General features: G+C 44.1%; 1 pseudogene; it reads left to right on the forward strand.

Moving 5' to 3' along the window:
- Positions 1–2,198: 2,198 nt before the first annotated feature.
- Positions 2,199–3,263, forward strand: LOC142776993 (uncharacterized; annotated as a pseudogene).
- The last annotated feature ends 19,299 nt before the right edge of the window (positions 3,264–22,562 follow it).

The following is a 22,562-nucleotide window of genomic DNA, read 5'->3' on the forward strand; positions in this document are numbered from 1 at the left end:
CCGGCAACCCGGGGCGAAACAGTGCGTATCCGTCTTCTTTTTCTTGTTCATGGTGGTACCGAGAACGTTTTCTTCCAGCACAGAAAAAAGATACAAGAAGAATCGAAAGCCACAGCAGCAAAGCGCCCTGACAGCAGTCAACTCGCCGGTCGAGCCTGCCTGGCTGGCCTCGCGAATCTGACTGCAGCGCTACGCGCGGCGGACAGCTTTTTTCGTCACAGCGCCTCCTATAGACGCCCGCTTCGCTCTTGCCACTACAAAACCTTCTAGTTCACTGTACCCGGGCACTGAAAAAATAAAGGAGGCGCTGGATCCGCATGTTAACGGAAGTGACGCAGCTGATGGCATCGCCATTTTGGCCACTACAGCGTTTACTGTGCCAGCCACAAAGCGATGGCGGCGATGTTTGGCACGGATATCAAACGGAAAAGCTTCATTCTTTCCTCATCGTGTTTCGCCAGCGCTTCCCTGGTCTGGCTTTCACAGTTTTCATACTTCGCGCTGGCGGGACCAGTATACGGCTTCCAGTTCTTACCAAATAGTACGTAATACGCAGACAGGGCGCCCGGTCGGGTGTCGGTTTCGGTTTTGCACCATATTGCTTATTAAAAATATTTTCGATTTCCCTGAGGATTTCAGCTATTGGGCTTGTGTCAAGAGTGTCACACGAACATAGGAACACTATTAATTAGTAGAAGAGGAATTAGGCTCCAGAAGTCTGGGTAGTGATCACAAACGTATAAAGCTAAGTTTTGGAAGAGCAGTGAAAGTGAAAGGAGACAAGATGAGCAACTACAGGAAAATTTTTATTCAGAAAGGCAAATAGAAACCGGTACTAAACTAATTGAGAAAGTAATCACTGAGGATAAAAAAACAGTGTGGACATACACGAATCTAATTAGACTGTTTGAGCGAGAGCTTCCGGGGTGACAAGTCACCCGGAAAAGAAGACGCAAACCCAAGAGTTAGTGGGATGAGGAAGTTAAGAGAGCCATATCAAAATGCCAGAAAGACTGTAGGGAACACAGACATGCTAAGCAGCGGGGTGAATCGACAGATGATGTTGAAAGAAAATGGGAAATCTTTGTAAGCTGCAGAAGGGAAGCATCCCTTCTGATCAATGAAAATATTAGAATAAAGGGGGCTCAGTGGCTGGCAGAAGTACATAAAAAGGATAAAAGGCAGCTGCAAAATTTTGGAACCATCTAAACTCCCTAAGAAATGAGACAAGCCTAGCACAGAGGTTTATAACTACAGCCCAAGGTGCTAGGCTAGAAGGGGGCAAAGCTATTGAATATATAAGAAGAAAGGTGACAGAAAAATTTCAACAAAGAAGTTTTTTATGCACCACAATAGACAAGGACGAGTCAAGTGGTGCAATGGCTCCATTTTCACAACGAGAGTGGGAAAGGGCTGAGAAGAGGGTTCCTAGTGTTACATCAACAGGCCCAGATGGCATTCTAATTATGCTGATAAAGACATTGGGTCCGAAGTAGAAACAGACTTTGAGAGAGGCAGTGAGCAGAACTATAATCGATGGCAAAGTACCTGATGGATGGAAACTTAACAGGATGAGCAATATCTAAAAAGGAAAGGGGGACAAAGCTGACATAAACAACTACCATCCAATAACAGTGACATCAGTGGTCTACAGGCTGGTGATGCAGGTTATAAAGGAACTGCTGGCATGGATAGAGGATGAGGGGGTGCTGGGTAAACTACAGAATGGGTTTTGGAAACACAGGAGGTTGGAAGACAATCTGTTCTCACGTACGCAGTGCATCGAAATAGCAGAGAAGGAACACAGGCCCCTGTGGCCAGCATTTTTGGATATCAAGGGAGCGTACGATAGCGTGGTCCTATAGGACTTGTACGGAATACTGGACACACTAGGTGTTGAAGATGGAGTCACTAATATTTTAAAGGATATCTCTAAAGGTAACAAGGTAGTTATAAAGTGGGAAAAATAGGTATCCAAGCCCGCAAAAGTAAAACGGGGGCTTAGGCAGGGGTGCCCTCTGTCACCCTTGTTATTCATGATGTACCTACAATGATTAGAGGCTAAATTAGAAGGAAGTGGACTTGGCTTCAACCTCTCTTTCGTCAAACAAGGAAAACTCATTGAACAGGCACTACCAGCATTGATGTACGCAGATGATATAGTGCTATTAGCTGACAAGAAAAATTTACAGAGATAGATGGACATCTGCTGTAATGAGGGAGATAGGTCAGATTTCAGATTCAGTAAAAAAATCAGCAGTCATGGTTTTGATGATAACGAAGGTAGAGAGCTTAGAATACAGGAGGTCACGCTAGAGATAACAGATAAATACAAATATTTGGGCGTATGGATAAGCAATGGGACCGGGTACCTAAGGGAACACGAAATATACGTGACGACTAAAGGTAACAGGAATGCAGCAGTGATGAAAAACAGGGCACTATGAAATCTCAATAGGTATGATGTTGTGAGAGTAACATGGAAAGGGGTGATGGTTCCTGGTCTGACGTTCAGCAATGTAGTCTTGTGCATGACATCAGAAGTTCAAGCAAGATTAGAAATTAAGCAACGTGGAATAGGTAGGCTTGCCTTAGGAGCTCACGGGAATACACCAAACCAAGGCGTACAAGGTGATATGGGATGGGCATCAATTGAGGACAGAGAAGCTAGCAGCAAGATAAAACTTGAGAAGCGATTGAGAGAAATGGAGGAGGAGCGTTGGGCTAGGAAGGTATTCAGCTACTTGTACATGAAAGATGTCGATACAAAATGGAGGAAACAAACCAGAAAATAGACTGGTAAATACGTAGAAAACAGCAGGGGGCCAAACCAAAAAGAATTATTGGTTAAGAAGAAGGGGAAGGATGCTGAGACGAATATGTGGAGAATCGGCATGATTAAGAAGTCTGCACTAGAGATCTATCAAATTTTTAAGCAGGAAATTGCCAAGGAAAGGTTCTATGATAATAATCGGGGTAGTTCTCAACTGTTTGAGGCCATGACGGGAGCATTGCGAACCAAGACATATCGGGCAAAATACGAAAGGGTAAACATGGTATGCAGTGCGTGTGGAGAGGAGGAAGAAACTGCCGAACACTTAATAGTGTTCTGTGAAGGGCTTCACCCTATAGTTCAGGATGATGGCGCAGAGTTTCTCAAAGCACTGGGGTTTAGCGACAGGGAGGGCAAAATAGACTTTGAGCGGGTAGAATTAACTAGCAGGAGATTATCTGATTGGTGGCTAAAGTCAAGGCACGAGTGAAGATTAAACCCTTCACAACAAAGCACGAGTCCTCTACTTCACTATTTAAAGGAAAACAAATAATTCTAGTTTTTTGTTCACTAACTACTATGGATTGGTGGCGTTAGCCACCACCCGAACTAAAGGGTACAGCCACATCCATAAGTCCATCCATTCACCCATCCATCCATTCATCCATCCATCCATCCATCCATCCATCCATCCATCCATCCATCCATCCATCCATCCATCCATCCATCCATCCATCCATCCATCCATCCATCCATCCATCCGTCCGTCCGTCCGTCCGTCCGTCTGTCCGTCCGTCTGTCCGTCTGTCCGTCCGTCCGTCAATCCATTCATCCATCCATCCACTCAATCCATTCATTCATTCATTCATTCATTCATTCATTCATTCATTCATTCATTCACGGGATGCTGGCACTGAACGGCCGCACGTATCATGAAGCTCGCGAATTTGTGTTTTCATGCTAGGTAATTCACAGTTGTGCTTCTTGACGGCTTTCACGGATGCAAGTGGATGAAAAGTAACACGAAGATAGCGGCGCGTGTTTTCAACGGTCTCTGTGAGGCCGCGCTAACGGTTCGATATATGCGTTCGAGTTTTATAGCAGTAGCGTTTTATTTTCTCTTTCAGGCTATTACAACCTCAATATTTGCATGTCTCACTATATTGTATATACTCTTGTGTACCACCTTGCATGTCTGTTGAAAAAAAATCAGATTCTATTTTTTAATTTCTCATTCGTTACAAAAAAAAAAAGAACTCGCCGGTCCCCGTATTGATTCACATGAGACGACTGAAATGCAAAAGCTATCCTCATTTTCTTCCAATTCAATGCACTGAATGTTTCCGACTTCCTTCCGGGATTTTCTGCGCACAACATAGTTTTCTTACTGCCTCAAGGATTGGAGACAAAGCTAGCTTTCTGCCCCTCAGCTGGTTATGCACTGCTCTCATGATCGGCCCACTTCAATCAAACGAAGATGTTATATGATGCTGTCAAGTTATGCGACCTTTCGATACGTCACAAATATTTATGATGTGTGACGTCATATGATGACGTTTTCACGTAATGATGATTTCTTGCATCACTCGTGTTCACGCCACCGACGAGAGAAGAAGCCGGGTGCTGCCGGTGATCAATTTTCGCTTTTCATGAGGCATTTAAAGCTGTCATTTTAATGCACAGTGTGGATGTAGCTCGGTAAAATTGTGGGAGCGTGCTTGCAGTACTCAGGTAGAACAATTGGTATCATAATAAATCTTCGTACTACATTCACATATGTAGACGCCATTTACAAACCGAGTATTTTATAGATGATAAGTAGTGGTGGCTGAAGACTATCCATCACGTTCGGCAACATGGCAATTGGTATCGCTAAACGGGAGTGCCCTGCATCCGAACAGTCAACAAATGAGTCTATCAGTAACAACGCTATCTCGTGATCACTGCCCTGTGTCACTGAATGGGAGCCCATGGGCACTACAAAGCCCTTCGGCCTCTACTCTGCTCGCTAGCGAATTAAGAGGCGAAAGGGAAGGAGAAAGAAACAAAGCTGAGCAGCCGGATATTAACGCTACAATAATCCGTCCACAAATATACACACAAGCTCAAGCAATGGACCATATGCTGCATTTTTCATGAATTTCACCTTGGCTCAAGCTGAGAGTCGGCATTAGACTTCAGACTTTAACAGCGCTTGTTCAAAACACAGGCAATGATCGCAGAAATTGTGCCGCAGAGACAGCTATTTTATTTTATTTTACAATGATTTTATTGTTTAAGCTCTCAAATGGGGAAATCACCTGCCATACTTCCTCATTTTCTGACACTTGCTTTTCTCGGTGGCAACGCTTGTAATGATTTGCGAAGGGAACGGATGATGACCCATATCTCTGGAAGCAGTCACTGGTGACATATAATGCTATTTAGTGCATGAACTCTAGGCTTGCGCATAATGTGCTACCTTGGAACATTAGGCACCCACGCTTTTAATATTAGCTCCTGGCAAAGGCTTCTCTAAAAAATAGACTTCCAGTTAGTCAAAAAGGCAACTCTCATTCAAGCGAACGCCACGGTGGCAAAATGATCTTCCGCGGATTGCTAGCATGAGCTATCTGGTATGGTTCTACCGACGACGCGCGAGCGCCTCGATCAAGTAGTCGCGAACGACACTTGCCTTTGAAATGAGCTGGGTGTCCAAGACAACAAGTGCTTCACGATTATCGTTTCCAACTTTACAATACATCCTAAACAATGCGAATACAGCCGAAAACCGAGCCGTATAGCAGTTTTGAATGCAGCCGCGGCATTCGTTTGCGCGAGGAACGACGCGGCAGCTTTTCTACTCCACTTGCGGCGCCTGGCGGTGAAACGCCGCACTAGTACCGATGGCCGCTTCGCATTGAAATCCGCAGGGCAGTGAAAAAATAGAGGAGGCGCTGGCCAAATATGACGTCACATAGTGTTGCCAATAATTCTGGCAAGCGAGATGAGATTTTTGAGGCAACCTTAAAAATTACTTTGCCAACAATCAGCGCATCTCTCAAGCCTGTAATTTGACATAAATGATAGGAATGTGCAAAAGTACGTACCCAGCGAATTTCACAGAGATCAATTGACCCCGAACCATTGCCGGAGTTGGCCTTTAAGGAAGAAAACTATTCGGCGAATCATGCGGGAAAATCACCGACGTGTGCCGGTTTGGTCGATAAGAGAATAGAAATACACATGCAAATAAAATAAAAAAATATTTAGGAAGGCCACATATTGCAGGAGATTACAAAAAAAAAGATGTGCACTACTTGACACATGGTTAGGAAACATAAAAAGAAGTGCGAGGAGACGTAAGAACACACGACACGCGCTGCAAGTTAACACATGACCTTATCTGTGGCGTGCGAGTCAAGAGTCCATTAGAGCGTTTTCTTCAAGCACATGAGTGCCGCCAAGGGGTGCGCGAATGGCACCCAGTTGTACACTGCAGCTGCCTCCGCGATGAGCGTGCGGGCCTCAGACTTCATATTTCACGTGTGCCACGCAAGCACTTCTCAGAATGAGTACATTCGGCGATGTGCAATTACCTCTCGGAAGCGGCTGCCTTAACCACATGATCACCACAGTCTTCCCTGCTTGACATAACCGTTCTCCCCCACGCTTTGACATTTGCTTCGCGCTAGCAGGCCGATGACTACTCCATCATCCCTATAGAAGTGCTTGACTTTTGGTAGAGGCAGTCGTTGTGTCGGCAATGGGTCGCTTGTTGCAACGGGTTATTCGCAATGGACGCTTTGTAAAGCTTTGTGGTAAGATTTGAGCAGTTCTGTTATACGTAAAAGAAGCATAGCACATAGATGCAGGCCACATAAGTATTCAGCAGCGGCTAGAAATAAAGGCAATCGAATCAATGGTGTGTAGAGGACACATATATTATTACGCCTGTGCCCATACTCGTGGGCACGTGCAGGAATATATACATGGAAGGCCCTCGCATGTGTAATGCATGATGATGATGATATGTGGGGTTCAACGTTCCAAAACCACCATATGATTATGAGAGACGCCGTAGTGGAGGGCTCTGGAAATTTCGGCCACCTGGGGTTGTTTAAGGTGCACCCAAATCTGAACACATGGGCCTACAGCATTTTCACCTTCGTCGAAAATGCAGTTACCGCAGCCGGGATTCGATTCCGCTACCTACGGGTCAGCAGCCGAGTACCTTAGCCACTAAACCACCGTGGAGGGGTGGCACTTACTGTTGTGAATGTTTCTGTATAACGTACGTAGGAACACTAGTATTGTTTTTTTTTTGGAAATCGGCCTATCCTTTCATACTCTTTTTTGGTTCAATTCACAGTGTCCAAGTACTTCACATGGTATGCAAGCCGATCAGGACTTGAATCTACAAAGCATATTTAGGTGTTCTTCCATACTGGCCCGTAAACCAGTCTATGCAAGTCCACAGCCAGAAACTTTTTTCGTGTTGGGGAGGGGGGGGGACTTCTTGAATGCTTTCACAATCTGAAAAAAAAACAGCACTAGTATTGTTATTTTTTTCAATAAAACTGCCCCTTAATCCAAATGTTTGTTGGGGGATGGGGGCTCCTTATTTCGACTCTTCATTCTGACTGTGTAACTTGTCAATGAACAGTCATATTCTAACCATTTTTTGTGAGTATGCACCCAGACGTCTAATGTATATATTGTTTAGTTTGTGTAAGACTTACATGTCACTGACGACTGTGCTCGATAACAATTTGTTCTCCACAGCGCACTTCAGCTGCTCCTGCTCTGACAGAGCAAAACTGTAGCGTGCGAACTATACTTTGAAGATGAGAGACGCCAATTATGCATACGAAGAATCTGTGCGGCATCACCCACAGTCGGCACATGTAGTACGTTGGCAATATTATTTATGATACGTGTTTACCCAAACCAGCGCTGAACTCTTCTTCTGTTTAGGCAGTAGCAGCGTTGTCCCCGCAGAAAGAATTCTTCTTCCTACAGTCGTGCAAGTGACGGCGGATAGGCGCCAACCTATTCTGCAGCTGCTGTCATTCCAAGTGTTTACTCGCTAGCCCAGGCATTCACTGCCGCCCAATGCTCATATGCGTTTGTAAAAAGGCGGAACAGAAAAATACTACGCACATATGCAGCGCACTTGCGTGTCGCACGCGCATCCAGCATCACAGCAGCGCGTTCTCTCTCCGTGTTTTCCTCGACTGGTCGTCGCCGCCTGCAGGGTTGGTGGTGGCGGCTCCAAAGGAAGAAAGAGTGTCATTGAACCAGTTCCGCTTCACGCGACGGCGGCGGCAGGCCGCACACGCAATCCGCAACGCCCAAGGATCGAGCATTTCCGGGTGGATAAGGCGTGCGACGGTCATCGCGTTTATCGGGTGGTTTGTTGACGTCGCAGCACGCGTACTGCACGCGCCTCCGGGACTTACACGGCGGCATATGCGACACCTTCGTGCCCCACGTTGCTTCTCTGGGCAGTTCGCCGCACGCCATTATACAGACCAGCAAATAAGGCGTGCCTGCTAGATCGGCTACAGCGTTGATTTATCTCGACATCTGACTTCCGAAACGCTGTGAAAATTGATACTATAGCATTGAATAAAGTTAGTGATAATCGTTGTCAAAAAATAAAAAAAAGCAACCGATATGTGTGCCGACCCAATGGCACGAATGGATCTTTGCAATGCGATACTCCCGTGAAGTAGGTAATTAAGTGATCAGTAAAACTAGATGATGTATGAACAGTTATTCTCGTTGTCGTGGAATTAACATGCAGTCTTATTCAGTGTTTGTAATCACACAATGCGGTGATTGCAACTTGTTCAGGCCCTAAACTGCTCGCAAGCTATACTGAATTTCTAGATAAGCGAATGTACATCGTAACCCGCAGTAGGCGTGGCAATACAAGCCGTAGTTATTTGACGTTTGTCGAGGGAGGAAGATAAGTAGGTATAGAAGTGCTGCGAAAAAAGAAGTCAGTAGATCCCAGGTACGCTAAGACAAATGTTGTGCGCTAAGCAAAATGTTCAAAAATCGCATGTGTTTGATATAAGAAGTTGCTTACAGTTGCGTTACGGTATCAAGAGAAGCGGGGGTATTACCGCCAGCAGAAGCCGTAAGCTGATACGTAGCGCTTGTGCTTGCGAGGATGGTGGTCCTGGATACCAACTTCAGATGACGGCACCTAACTATAATTACTGTTAACCCGACGTGACACCTGTATTATAGGAGTGCATATGCATGTTTATAAAATTAAATAGCCAGCACTGTGACCAGAGTTGACTTTTCACCAACATTGCACTTGCATAAGTTTTTTTTTTCAAATTGTTCTCAGACCTGGCGTGGCTTTGTGGTAGAATACTTTGATGCCATGCTGAATTCTTGAGTTCCATTTCTGGTGGGACCATAATATTTATTCTTTGCATTCGTCGGTCAGCGTTGCCGATGTCAGTCTTTCTTAACACTTTGGAATTTCTTAATGTTGGGCAGTGTGCAAGGCCCATCGATATTCTTGATATTCATTATAGATATTACTAAAGATATTAACGCCCCTGTTCAAATTAAATTATTTTTAACTGATTGTGTACTGTTCAACGAAATTAACTGTCTTGAAGATCAAGTATCACTAAACTCTAACCTTCAAAGTATTCTTTTGTGGTGTATTCAGTGGAGTATGGAATGAAATGCCAATAAAACAGTCTATATGTCAATAACTAACATGAAATTTAGCAAACTGCCGTTCGTCTACAAACTAGGTTTCGAGCTGCTTACAGAAGTCAGCGAGTATAAGTACCTGGGAATCACAATAATCAACACTTTCCGCTGGAATGCTCACATTTCTAACATATGGAACTTTTCGTTCAAGAAACTTTGCTTTCTCAGGCACAAGCTAAAACATACACCTGCTAGTACTAGGTTAACGGCTTATACATCACTAATTCGACCTAAACTCGAATGTGCCCACGTTCTGGAATCCATACACCAAAACTAACATTGGTACTCTCGAGATGTTTCAGCGTAAAGCTGTGAGATTGATCTTTTCTAAGTATTGCCACGACGCGATATCGACAAGTACACAAAAGAACCTCGAAAAAATACGCTTTATCGATCGCAGGAAAAAGACTGCAACGTCTTGTTCATCTCTGCCCTCGGCCAAGGACACTCGCGCTGCTTCGTTGTCGCCGCCACTGACACATCGCTGGTCATTATTTACCCTTAAAAAAAAACATGGCCCCGATGTTAAACGTTCGACAAGCAATGTAAAATGAATAATACACAGTTAGTCACTGAAAGTAAGGCTTCATTCGAAGCACGTGGACAATATCTGGTGAATGTCTGCGGCGTTTCGAACACTGAAGGCCGTCCACAAGAACTTCAATGTTGACCTCACTGATGCGTCGCAGAACCTTGTAGGGTCCAAAGTACTTTCGCAACAGCTTTTCGGAGAGCCCACGCTGACGAATAGGTGTCCAGACCCACACTTTGTCGCCCACGTTGTATGTGATGGTTCTGTGCCAGAGGTTGTAATGTTTGGCGTCGTCGTCTTCTTGTTCGGAGATTCGCAACCTGGCAAGTTGCCTGTTTTCTTCTGCTCGCTGGGTAAGCCCTTTGGCGTCCATCTCATTGCCATCATTTTCATGAGGGAGCATCGTGTCTAACGTTGTCGTAACTTCGCGTCCGTAAAGAAGACTAAAGGTTGTCTTCCGAGTGGTCTCCTGACGAACCGTGTTGTACGCGAACGTGACGTAGGGTAAAATGTCGTCCCAGTTCTTGTGCTCTACATCTGCGTACATGCTTATCATGTCAGTCAGGCTTTTGTTGAGACGTTCGGTGAGCCCGTTAGTCTGGGGATGATATGCCGTTGTCTTCCTGTGAGCTGTACCACTTAGTTGGAAAACGGGGTCGAAAAGCTCGGCCATGAACGAAGTACCTCTGTCGGTGATGACTATTGTGGGAGCACTATGTCTTAAAACGATGGCTTCGATGAAATATTGCGCCGCTTCAGCAGCCGTTGCGCGTGGCACATCACCGGTCTCCGCGTATTGGGTCAAGTAATCTGTGGCGACAATTATCCACCTGTTTTCAGTGGCAGACTTTGAGAAGGGGCGCAGAAAATTTATGCCAATTTGTGCGAACGGTGTCACCGGCACCTGGACAGGCTCCAGCAGGCCGGCTGGTTTGATGGATGGTGGCTTGCGACGCTGGCAATCTAGACATGCCTGCGCGTACGTTTTGAAAACTCATGCTAGTCTTGGCCTGTGTTAGTTTTGCCTTATCCTCGCCAATGTTCTTGCGTAACGCAAGTGACCAGTGATAGGATCGTCGTGGCAGGCTTGCAGTACCTCACGGCAAAGCGAATAAGGAACGACAAGCAAGTAGCTGCTGCGGGCGGGTGAAAAGTTCTTGTAAGGAATGTCGTTCCCCAAGCAGTACGACGGCAGCCCTCTCGAAAATAACTTCGGCACGCTATTCGTTCACCCTTGTAGGTAACTTATGAGTGGAAGCAGTTCAGGGTCGTTGCGCTGCTGTTGAGAAAAAGCGGCAGTGTCCACAATTCCCAAAAAGGCTATGTCGTCGTCATCATCCGGTGATGCCGTCTTAACAGGAGATCGAGAAAGACAGTCGGCATCGGTGTGTCGTTTCCCCGACTTGAAGGCAACAGTGAAGTCAAATTTTTGGAGCCGAGGACTCCAGCGTGCAAGACGGCCACATGGATCTTTCAAATTGATTAACCAACACAGCGAGTGGTGATCGCTGATAACGGTGAATGGGCGACCATACAAATAAGGACGAAACTTCAGGAGTGCCCGCACCATTGCATGACATTCTTTCTCCGTCGTAGTATAGTTAGCTTCTGATCGAGACAGCGTCCTGCTGGCGTAGGCAATCACCGTTTCCTTGTTGATCTTCGACTGTTCGAGCACTGCTCCAATACCCACATTACTAGAGCCTGTATATAGTATCGTTGGCGCGTCTTCATCGAAGTGGGCGAGCACGGGCAGTATTTGCATGCTCTGACGAAGCTCGTGAAATTCCTGCTGCTAGTCTTCACCCAATGTAAAGGGGATATCTTCCCGAACAAGCTGTCAATGGCCATGCGATGCACGAAAAAAATGACAATAAGCCACTGGTAATAGGCACAGATTCCCCAAAAAACGTCGCACTGATTTTCGGTGTGGTGGCATCGGGAAGCATCGTAATAGTGATTCACCCTCTAGTCTGATGACACAGCATAGCAATGAACCGCTTCAGTTGCGTAGAAAGATCCAGAGACTAAAATTTTTGTTTTCGCTCAAAAATAATATTTTAGCTATAAACCCAAGTCATTATTTAGAACCACTTACAGCTCGTAGAACCCGACACCGTCACGCTGAGTCTTTAACACCATATCGTACAAGAACTACTATTTTGAAATATTCCATCTTTCCACGCACCATAACAGATGAAAACAATATACCCTTTTCACCTGTTTATAATGCCGATCTTTTAGAACATGTAATCATTTGACCCTACGGTCATTAATATGCTGTATTTATACGTTCATTATTTGGTTAACTTGTGCTCCCTGGTCCACAGTCTAACAAATTATTGCAACAGCTTCTGGAAAGGGTTTGTTTCTTTTTTTATGTGAGTATATACATAACACGTGCTCTTATTAATGTGTCTTTATCTTGAAATATGTGAACATATTACGTTTGCCTACATTTAGATGTATACTTTTGGTTTTTGGCTACTTTTGGTCTGTACATTTCACAATGTTCCTTCTTAACAATTGTACGTTGCTCCTTCCTTCTTTTCATGTTTGTTTTTGTTTTATATTTATTAGTGTCACTTTTTGCTCATTATGTATTATTGACATTTTCTAACGTTTGTACGTGTTCCGTGTTGTTTAATTGCATTTCTTTGTACATTTGCCGCCTGCTTGGACCCTTTTTTGAGCCTGCAGTATTCTATAAATAAATAAATAAATAAATAAATAAATAAATAAATAAATTAATTAATAATAAATAAATAGATGACTAAACAAATTAATAAAATCACCAATCTCAGAACTCGCTGTTCCTCGGTAGATATAAACTGCCAAACACTTGTACCGCATAGCGCACTGCCCGAGGTATACGGGTATGTGCAACACGTGTCTAGAGGAAACCGTTTCGCGGCGTACGCAATGCGATTTTCGCGTTATTCATGCCATGACCAGCCAGACATAATCGTCAAACTTTATCATAATAACTTTGGTCTACACAAGTTAAGGAGGTGATCCCGAGAGCCCCCCGACCCCTAAGCAGCTACAGACAGACAGACAGACAGACAGACAGACAGACAGACAGACAGACAGACAGACAGACAGACAGACAGGCAGACAGGCAGGCAGATAGATAGATAGATAGATAGATAGATAGATAGATAGATAGATAGATAGATAGATAGATAGATAGATAGATAGATAGATAGATAGATAGATAGATAGATAGATAGATAGATAGATAGATAGATAGATAGATAGATATGTTCAGAGTGCCTGCAGTTTGCTATAAGAAATGATTCGCATTTAAAAAGTTATGCTAGCACGAAACATGCTGCACATTCCCAACGTGAGGGAGAACGGCGAGCCCATTGCAAACTCTCTTGGCGTAACAATACAAGTACACTTGCAAAGTACTGACTACGCCATAACTCGGCATAATTTTTGTCTAGTAAGGAAACACCCAGCATGCCGCCATTCGTCAAGAAGTGACGTATACCCGTTACACACATCTACAAGGTATTATGTACTGCAACTGATGACGATAAAGAATAAAAGCTGATCCATTCGTTACGGTTTCGAATCACTAGACGACCCACTCGTCACACAATTGGCATTATGTGACGCTTGGTGTCGTTTTATTTCTCTTCTACTACGCTATATGCGAATAATAAAAAAAATCAGTAAACAGGTTTTACGCACTCAAGCTGACGTTGCGACAAGTGGGTCTTCCTCGAGGCTAAAAGTTCTAGACTTAACGTCGGCTTGAGCACACGACCTCCGTTTACGGATTTTTTTTTCATCGCGAGCATCTATGTTGTCCTTCCGAACTTATGTTAACACGATTCCTTGACCGAAGTGAAGCGTGTACCGGGTCTTCTCGCGACGGAGCTTCGAAAACCAGCGTGGCTCTGTCATCCAGAGGGCATGAGCTGAAGTCACAGCCAATCTTGGATTATATTTTCACAATTTTTTGTTCAGTTCGCGCAATAATGGTTGCGGCAACCAGCGACGCTGGTGGAAAACTATAGCTGCCATGATCTCATGGCAGCTTTCGCTGTAAAAAGACTGCAATGTTAGACTTCTGTCTTCCGTTTGGTACTCACGTTATTATCCAACTGAAACTAGCCACTCCTTGCTCTTGCACATGGTTGAAAATGTTGCAGGTGCTCAGGGATCCAATTGGCGAACATTGACTTGAGAAGTCTACGTGTGTGATTGTGGCCCAAAGATGAAAGCACCAAAGCTGGGGTACCGAGAATATATTCGATATGTCTATACCCATCCATTACAAACAGATACTTCATAAAATTGCTCGCTTTCTATTGTCACACAGTGTCATCTAATTCTTTACGTTGTGCTGTCACATAACAATGCTAGGTAGCCAGAGACATCACTAACACTTTGCATAAACTAATTAATTCCTGCAATGCGCGGGATATGCATGACTTTATTCTGTGCATTCGGTACTTGTTATGTAAGACTAACGGTGCCGTTAAGTCAGATCATCCGTGGGAATTCGTTTGCTCGCCATAACAATATTAAAACATTGTCTGAAGGTAAACTTCCGCAGTCCTCACTTTCACCGGGTCACTTACGAAAGGCCCGTATTGGCAGACTTGGAGTGGGTGACATCAATAGCTATATAAGTTTCGATAGACATGAACTATTATGCCAGCATCGGAAATGGCGCTTAAACGTACAGGGATTACACCATACAAAAACAACAAATGAAATACTCAAAGTGCTTCCTTTTGAAGCAAGTATTCGTTATTTGTGGTTTACGTAGGTTGATGGCTGGGAATAATTTCAGCGTAGGTCAAAGCCCCATTATCAATATATTTATTACTTGAAACTAACTCTGCTGACCATCACTGTGCTGACCATTAAGGCGCAGTGGCGCTCGCCAGAACAATTGCAGGTGGAAATCACGACAAAGAGCGCCGGCACACGATTAGATATAGTAACGTCAGAAGTAGCGCAACATAAACAAGAGGTTATTATTTGGTAATGTTTTTTTTTCAGGGAAGCTCAATTCTAACAGCTTTACCTGTGTAAACAAAATGTCCTGTTTGGGCACCAGAATATTCGTTACTTTGGCAACGGCGTCATGAATACGGTGGATAGGACTAAGAACAATGATACGTTGGATACGTTGGAAAGATGATACGATCGATGGGTTGGATATAGAACAGGCAAACTTCGCTTACATAGGTGCTCTCAGCTCTTTCTATTGACGGCACGGCGCAACGTCAATGGCGAGTGAAATGCGATCACGTTAACCCACGAAGATAGAATAGAGCTAAGGCATTTTTCGTGTTGTTTGAATTTTCTATGCTGAATACAGCCTATCGCAGCCGTTCTCGCTGCAATAATTTGCCCATCCTGCAATCTACTTAAAGCGCAAGTAAACAATTAGGGCTTCGTTGGGGTTAGAGTACCTTTAACACGTGGCAATTTCGATAATTAATGCTGTCTGGACTTTTGTGTGTGTCTGCAACACGGAAATGTTTTATGCTGGACTCACGTCTTTTCTGTCATGGAAATGACGTCAGTCAAATATCACGCTGGTTTCTCCTATCATCACCAGATGGGGTCGTTTTGCCGTTTTCTGAGCTTTTGGCTCTCATAGTCTACGGTAACGACGCAGTCTCGCCACCTGCGCCCTTTTTCACTCCGCGTGCGAAAAGGCTGTGGCACATGGTTGTCCAAGTAATACAGTTCAAACGTGCAGCAGCAGTGTTTATACGCCCCGCTCCCCTTCCCTCCCCGCTTCTCTCCGCCCCCTAATACTTCAGCTACAACGGCACCAATTTACAATGCTGCTGCGTTGAGCGCTGCAGAAAAGCAGGGACGCCCTAACGTGAACGTCACAAAACAGACTGCCTTGGTACAGAGAGGTAGACCGAAAGGAAACACAACGCATTAGCGCGCACCGAGCACATGATACCGAGCACGTATCGAGCACTGTGGCGTCTCGTATTTTATAAACTGAAAGCGTGCAATGAATGACATTTATCACGTAGCCCATGATATTCCAGATGCATATGATACCAATGTATGATCCCCTTATAAATGTTGGCATGCTCCGCGCCGAGGATGCATCAGGTTAGAAGAACCCCGAGACGAACACTTCCCAAGTGTGTTAAATACAAGAGGGCTTGCTCTAGCGATACGGTGGTGCCTTACAAAATACGTATGTAATATACAACACAGACAACGCAATCATACTATGCTAAGTGCAAATTTTCATTTCTGCATTTCATAACGTTCAACAAAGCTGATACTATTTCTTTGACAGCGCGCTTTACTTTTCAGATTTTAGTGATTCCTGTGAAATAGATATCAACCATCTTTGTATCTGTCACTCTTTCTCTGGCTTCCGTATAACATTTATATCTCTCTCCAAAACAATTATGAAGATGCCTATGGCGTACTGTTTGTGGACGTTAATAAAAAATGAGGTGAATATTAGGGTATATAACATACTTTTTTTATCTGCGTTAAAAAGGAACCTATGAAATATATATACGTAGGGGAACACACACACACACACACACACACACACACACACACACACACACACACACACACACACACACACACACACACACACACACACACACACACACACACACACACACACACACACACACACACACACACACACACACACACACACACACACACACACACACACACACACACACACACACACACACACACACACACACACACACACACACACACACACACACACACACACACACACACACACACACACACACACACACACACACACACACACACACACACACACACACAATATCTCGTCGTTTTTCTAGGACATCTAATTTATGAATATTTGGTGTTCTCACAGAATCGCATATATACGACGAGACAAACTGACAAATCATTCCGCGCGTGGTGCGTCATACTACAAAACAACGACGTCCTGGAAGGCACCGTTTAAAATAGAACCGTCTTAGTGAACAGAAACAAAGCGACACGGTTGTGGCAAACCTTACACATTTTAACACGATTTTTGTGCTCGCTGCGATTCATATCAATGAACGTGTTTTTGGATGCTCCCTTCTTTCTCTCACCCTATCTATAAATCCCCATTCTCCTCCCCAGCGAGTAGGACCGCAAACTGGACGTGTGTCTAGTTGACCTTCCTGCCTTTCCTGCCCTTTTCTCTTCCTTCCTTCTTTGTACTCACAGTGAAGACATAACGTTAAAGATACTGGAGTAAAAAAAAGAAAAAAATTTGGCAGAACCTTCGTACCTTGGGAATCTATGTTATACGAAGCATATGCGGGTGAAAGGTGACTGTGTTGCAATTTTATTGCTGATAGAAACATTATGAAGTGGCGCTAAATTTATGTACAAATCAGGGGCGTAGCCACAAAGAATACGTGCCCCCCCCCCCCCTCCAATCCCGAATCTTTTTTCGCCATGGAATAGAGAGCGAAAAATGGCCATTTTAAGGGGGTGCCCCTCTCCGAATCAAGATGGTGCCCCCATACCCCCCCCCCCCCAAAAAAAAAAAAAAATTTCTGGCTACGCACCTGGTAGAAATGCACACACAGACATACGTTAAACAGCCGCATATATTTTATATAACCAGTTTTTACAGTTCCGTAACGATGTCATCAGCAACAAGGCTATTAGCAACACAACACAACTGAACGGTAAGCTTATATGAAGTGCTGGTGCTTGCAAGGATGGTATAGCCCTGCACACTGCTTCATAAAATCAACTGCAGTAGATGGCGCCTAATTACAATTGACGTTAACCTCACGTGACGGCTGTATCGTAGGAGAGCACATGCAATGTTTATAAAATTGGATAGCCAGCACTGCAACCACAATTGACATTTCGCCAACATTAGGGTCTATTTGAAAAGTAGTTCTGAGACCTGGTGTGGCTCTGCTGTAGAATATTTGATTGCCACACAGAAGGCAGGGGTTCGATTGCTGCTAGGACCCTAACATTTAATCTTTGCATTAGTGTGTGTCAACGATGCTGGTATCAGCTTTTTCTTAACGCTCTCACGTAAATATTACCCATGTCTGTTGTCACCGTTCAGGGGTATCTATAAGCTGTCAGACACTTCTGGCACATACCTGCATACCTGTGCCACGTGCCTGCCCGTGTGTATGTGCCCCGCGTTTGGCTGTAAGGGTTGGGCGACGTAATCGACGTGATAGTGACATTATTCATGTTATGACCAGCGAGTCATATTCGTCAAACCATCTTATCCGCGCATACTGATTTTGGTTTACCCCAAGTTTTCAGGATAATCACTGCAGCACCCAGACGTCGGCGGTAATCACGGCAGCCCCCAGACGTAGGCGGATAGATAGATAGATAGATAGATAGATAGATAGATAGATAGATAGATAGATAGATAGATACGTAGACAGAAGAATAAAGTGCCTGCAGTAGGCAAAGAAATACTCTCATTTAAAAAGAAATCGCCTGAAATGGCACATAGCTACAGGCGTGGCAGCTGCGGTTGCTATAGCGCACTGCAAGGAAGAGGAGCAAGCCATAGCCAGTTAGATGCAATGTGTGTCGCGTCGGCCCCCTCCCTCTCTTCAGCTTTTTTTCTTTGTCATTTTAGGCTACCCGATGGTGTTGTTGTTATGGGTGAATTTGAGACTAACGGTTCCCTCGCAAAACTTGAAATTTCTGTCTCATTGTTCTCGTTCTTTTTTTTATGTTGCTGTTTGTATGGTCTTGCGCATACGAGCTACACACCTGGCGGCATCCGGAGTTGTAACAGACAGGACATGAAAGGGTGCGTGCCATAAACGCTCAGCAGGCGAGCTTTGTTCAAATTCCCGTTTATTGCGAACGTGGTCGCAAGTTCCGCAATGTCTGCATAACTCCGGTTATGTTCTACCAGGCACATCTAGGCATAAAGCGTGACACATCACCGGATGACCTTGTGACAAAAAGAAAGTAAAACAAAAGTAAAGGAAGGCGATGCACAGCTTATTCGCGCTCTAGTTCTTGCGAATGCCTAGAGTTAGATTGTGTGTTGCAACCTGCTCAGTTTTGTGCTACTCGAAAATGTCAAGCCGTCTAAGCATAGCTTTAGTGAGAGACGCTTAGAGCTGCAATTAATGGCAACTTTCATGCGACAATTTAAAGCCTTGCATGCATTGGCGCTTATGACTGTGAGCGCTTACAGCCAGGGAGCGCACGTCATCGCATCTATCCACGTATTCAAAAAAAAAAGAATAATAAATAAACTAGCATATGTCGAATAGTCGTGGCAACCACCTATCGCGTATTTTGTAGAAAAAATGATTCTCGGCGATGAAAGGTTAGAAGGGATGTTTCGCTTGCGTTTACAGACATTAGCCATTTGTTCCACCAAGATCCTATGAGAAAAAAGTCAGACTGTAGGGTGAGGATGTCAGTGTTGTAAAGTATAGAATGATAAATTACGCATTCATCATCAAACAGACGAATTTTAGAAGTGCAATTGTTATGTAAGTCGTTAATGTATATTAGAAAAAGCAATCGCCCCAGAACAGTTTCTTGTAGAACGCCGGAGACAACAGGAGATAAGAAAAAGGAGTGTTGGTTAGCGTATACGAATTGTTGACGGTTAGATAAGAAGTCACGGAGCCAATGATAAACAGAAGGGCGGTGATTTATTGAGGAGAGTTTTAAAAAGAGCCGTTTATGAGGAACCTTGTCAAATGCCTTCTTAAAGTCTTGGAAGAGAGAATCAACGGGTATGTTTTTCTCGAGGTGAGAGAATATGTCATGGATGAAAAGAGCGAGTTGAGTTTCGCGAGACATGCCCTTTAGAAAACCATGCTGGTTATTCCTGAAGAAATGACAAGACACTAAAAAATTTACCACGGGGGAATAAATTACATGCTTCATAAGTTTCCCGTGTAAAGTGATGCTCCCCTCCTTGCCATCTGTGAATAACGGAATCGTATGGTCATATCAGAAGACATACAAAGCAGAACTCTCGCTGCCAACCGCAATGTTAATTAATACAGTGGCAGAATCACTCCCAGTTGAAATGTCGTAGCGAAACCGCACTATTCCTAGTATGCATATACAGTTGCAGACTTCCATGCAATGACTTGACTGTATATCAAGTGGGTACGCTCTACGCAGATGGGGTACGCGTTGTGGATGGAGCAATACCAATGCATATATCTATGGGCTACACTTCACAGGAAGAGAAATGCGGACACCTTGACTTGAAGTCGAACCTGTGACTTCGCGGATCCGGAAACTGTCCGAAAATCCATTTCACTTACAAGAGCTCCTTAAGTGATTGATTAGAATTTCAAAAATTATCCACTTTTGCAATTTCTGTACTCAATTAAAAGTTCAAGGTTTTTGTGGATTCGTAAGCCACTAAAAATAAATGTCGGCTTACAGGATGTAACCAGGGAAATTAGGACATTCTGATAAAAATATTAATATAAAAAGAAGATGATAAAGGTTTTACTATTTAGCCCTGCAGAAATCAATGATTGTTAACCTTAATCCCCCCCCCCCCCCCTGACTGTTCGTCTTCTAGTTAGCATGTAGCTATTTAAAAACTTCAGGTTCGGACAAGTAGAATCTACTACTTTTAAACTGAAAAAGCGAATATTGCTATTGATAGTATGTAATGCTTTTGTAGAATGTAGAAAAAAATTGATGCAACTTTGCACAAGCGGTGCCAAACGTTGAGAAAGTGCGGAGCTGCGCAACTTTTTTGTTCTTTTCCTGTTTTTTACCCCTTCTTTTTTCTTGCTCTCTTTGGCAGCTAAGCCTGTTTTTTTTTCTCCTCGTGTTTTATTTCTATTTTTCTTTCTCTTTCTTTCTTTCTTTCTTTCTTTCTTTCTTTCTTTCCTTCCTTCTTTCTTTCCTTCTTTCTTTCTTTCTTTGTAAGTCTCTCTTGCTAAAACTTTAATTTTGACACGTGGTGTGTTTAGACGTGTTTTCCGAGCCATGGTAGTAATATTCGCACCTGATATCATCGTCAAGGCGCCCAAAGAACAATATGAAGAAGACTTTTCTTTTACGCGAGTGTCGGCTCTGGTGTATGTGGTTTGACCTGCGTTACGCCATGTGATGGCGACAGCGTACGACAGCCTGGCCACCTAAAGTGTCACGCAGTTAGAAATAGGAGGACGCTTGAGCTGCGGCTTTAAGAGCAGAATGCGATGGCATAATTGGGCTCCATGCACATCACTGATCACATCGCTAACCTCGCTTCCGTTGTCGGTGGGTGCCACAATCGAGCCTCAACGAGACGGACGTCTGTGTGCCTAACATTGACCCTTTCAGATTGTCTTGCGTAGAATGCCTGCTGCAAGTGAAGCTCCGAGGTTCTCACTACGCCATAATTCTTGCCTTTTGCGGATAAGAGAAAGGGCCCACTATACGCTTCCGTAAGACAACTCACGAGCCTATGAAGTTGCTCAATTTATTAATGCTTCTGCTGCTGCCGGCGATGGTGAAATATGGCTTCGAATGGGTGGACCTTTCAAACACCGACTTGCTAAGCAATTCGCATGTTCTGATGCCTGGCGCCACTTTACGCTTCTGCAATGCTTTATTACGTGTGTTAGACTCCTACTACCACTATAGTATACATCACGCTCACATAGTGTTGTTTTTTTTTTTTGCTAAGAAATTTCAAGCAATGGCATGGCTGTGCGGTTAAAAACCTATACTTGCCATGCAAAACGCCTGGGTTTGATTCTGACTCAAACCGAAAGTTTTATTTTATTTATTTCATTTGCATCTTTTTCAATTTCTCACTCTCCGAAAACGATAATTTTTCGCTCGCAGCCACTGACGCCGATGCTGGAATTTCTGCAAAACAAGCTCTTTAACGCTTATCCATGCCAATGAAGCAACTAATATCAATAAATTGGCGAATGTAGTCGGTTAGTGACAATGCGAGTAAAGAAGAAGTAGCTATTTCTTGTCCTTTTTGACTCTTCCTGAAGTTGTCGCGCTTTTACTAAAACACAACCACGATGAACCAACTCGCCCAAACTAAGCTCTTGTTGTTGCAAGAAGTACCAATGCGTAAACCAAATTTGAAGAAATCTAGTAGATTAAATCTTATCACCACGCCCCGCCGCAGTGGTCTAGTGGCTAAGGTACTCGGCTGCTGACCCGCAGGTCGCGGGTTCAAATCCCGGCTGCGGCGGCTGCATTTCCGATGGAGGCGGAAATGTCGTGGCCCGTGTGCTCAGATTTGGGTGCACGTTAAAGAACCACAGGTGGTCAAAATTTCCGGAGCCCTCCACTACGGCGTCTCTCATAATCATATGGTGGTTTTGGGACGTTAAACCCCACACATCATCGTCAAATCTTATCACCACAATTGTTTAGGCGTTTACAAAATCATTTCTGCACAAGTTTACATGTTCACAAAAATGACAAAAATGGGGCAGTAGTGAAACATATTCACAATGTTCCTTTCCTAATGTACAGCCGCGGACACGTCTGTGTAGAGCACGCGAGGAGCCGGTTTTTGCTGTGCTG

The sequence above is a fragment of the Rhipicephalus microplus genome, chromosome X (genome assembly GCF_043290135.1).
Source record: "Rhipicephalus microplus isolate Deutch F79 chromosome X, USDA_Rmic, whole genome shotgun sequence".
NCBI lineage: Eukaryota > Metazoa > Arthropoda > Arachnida > Ixodida > Ixodidae > Rhipicephalus > Rhipicephalus microplus.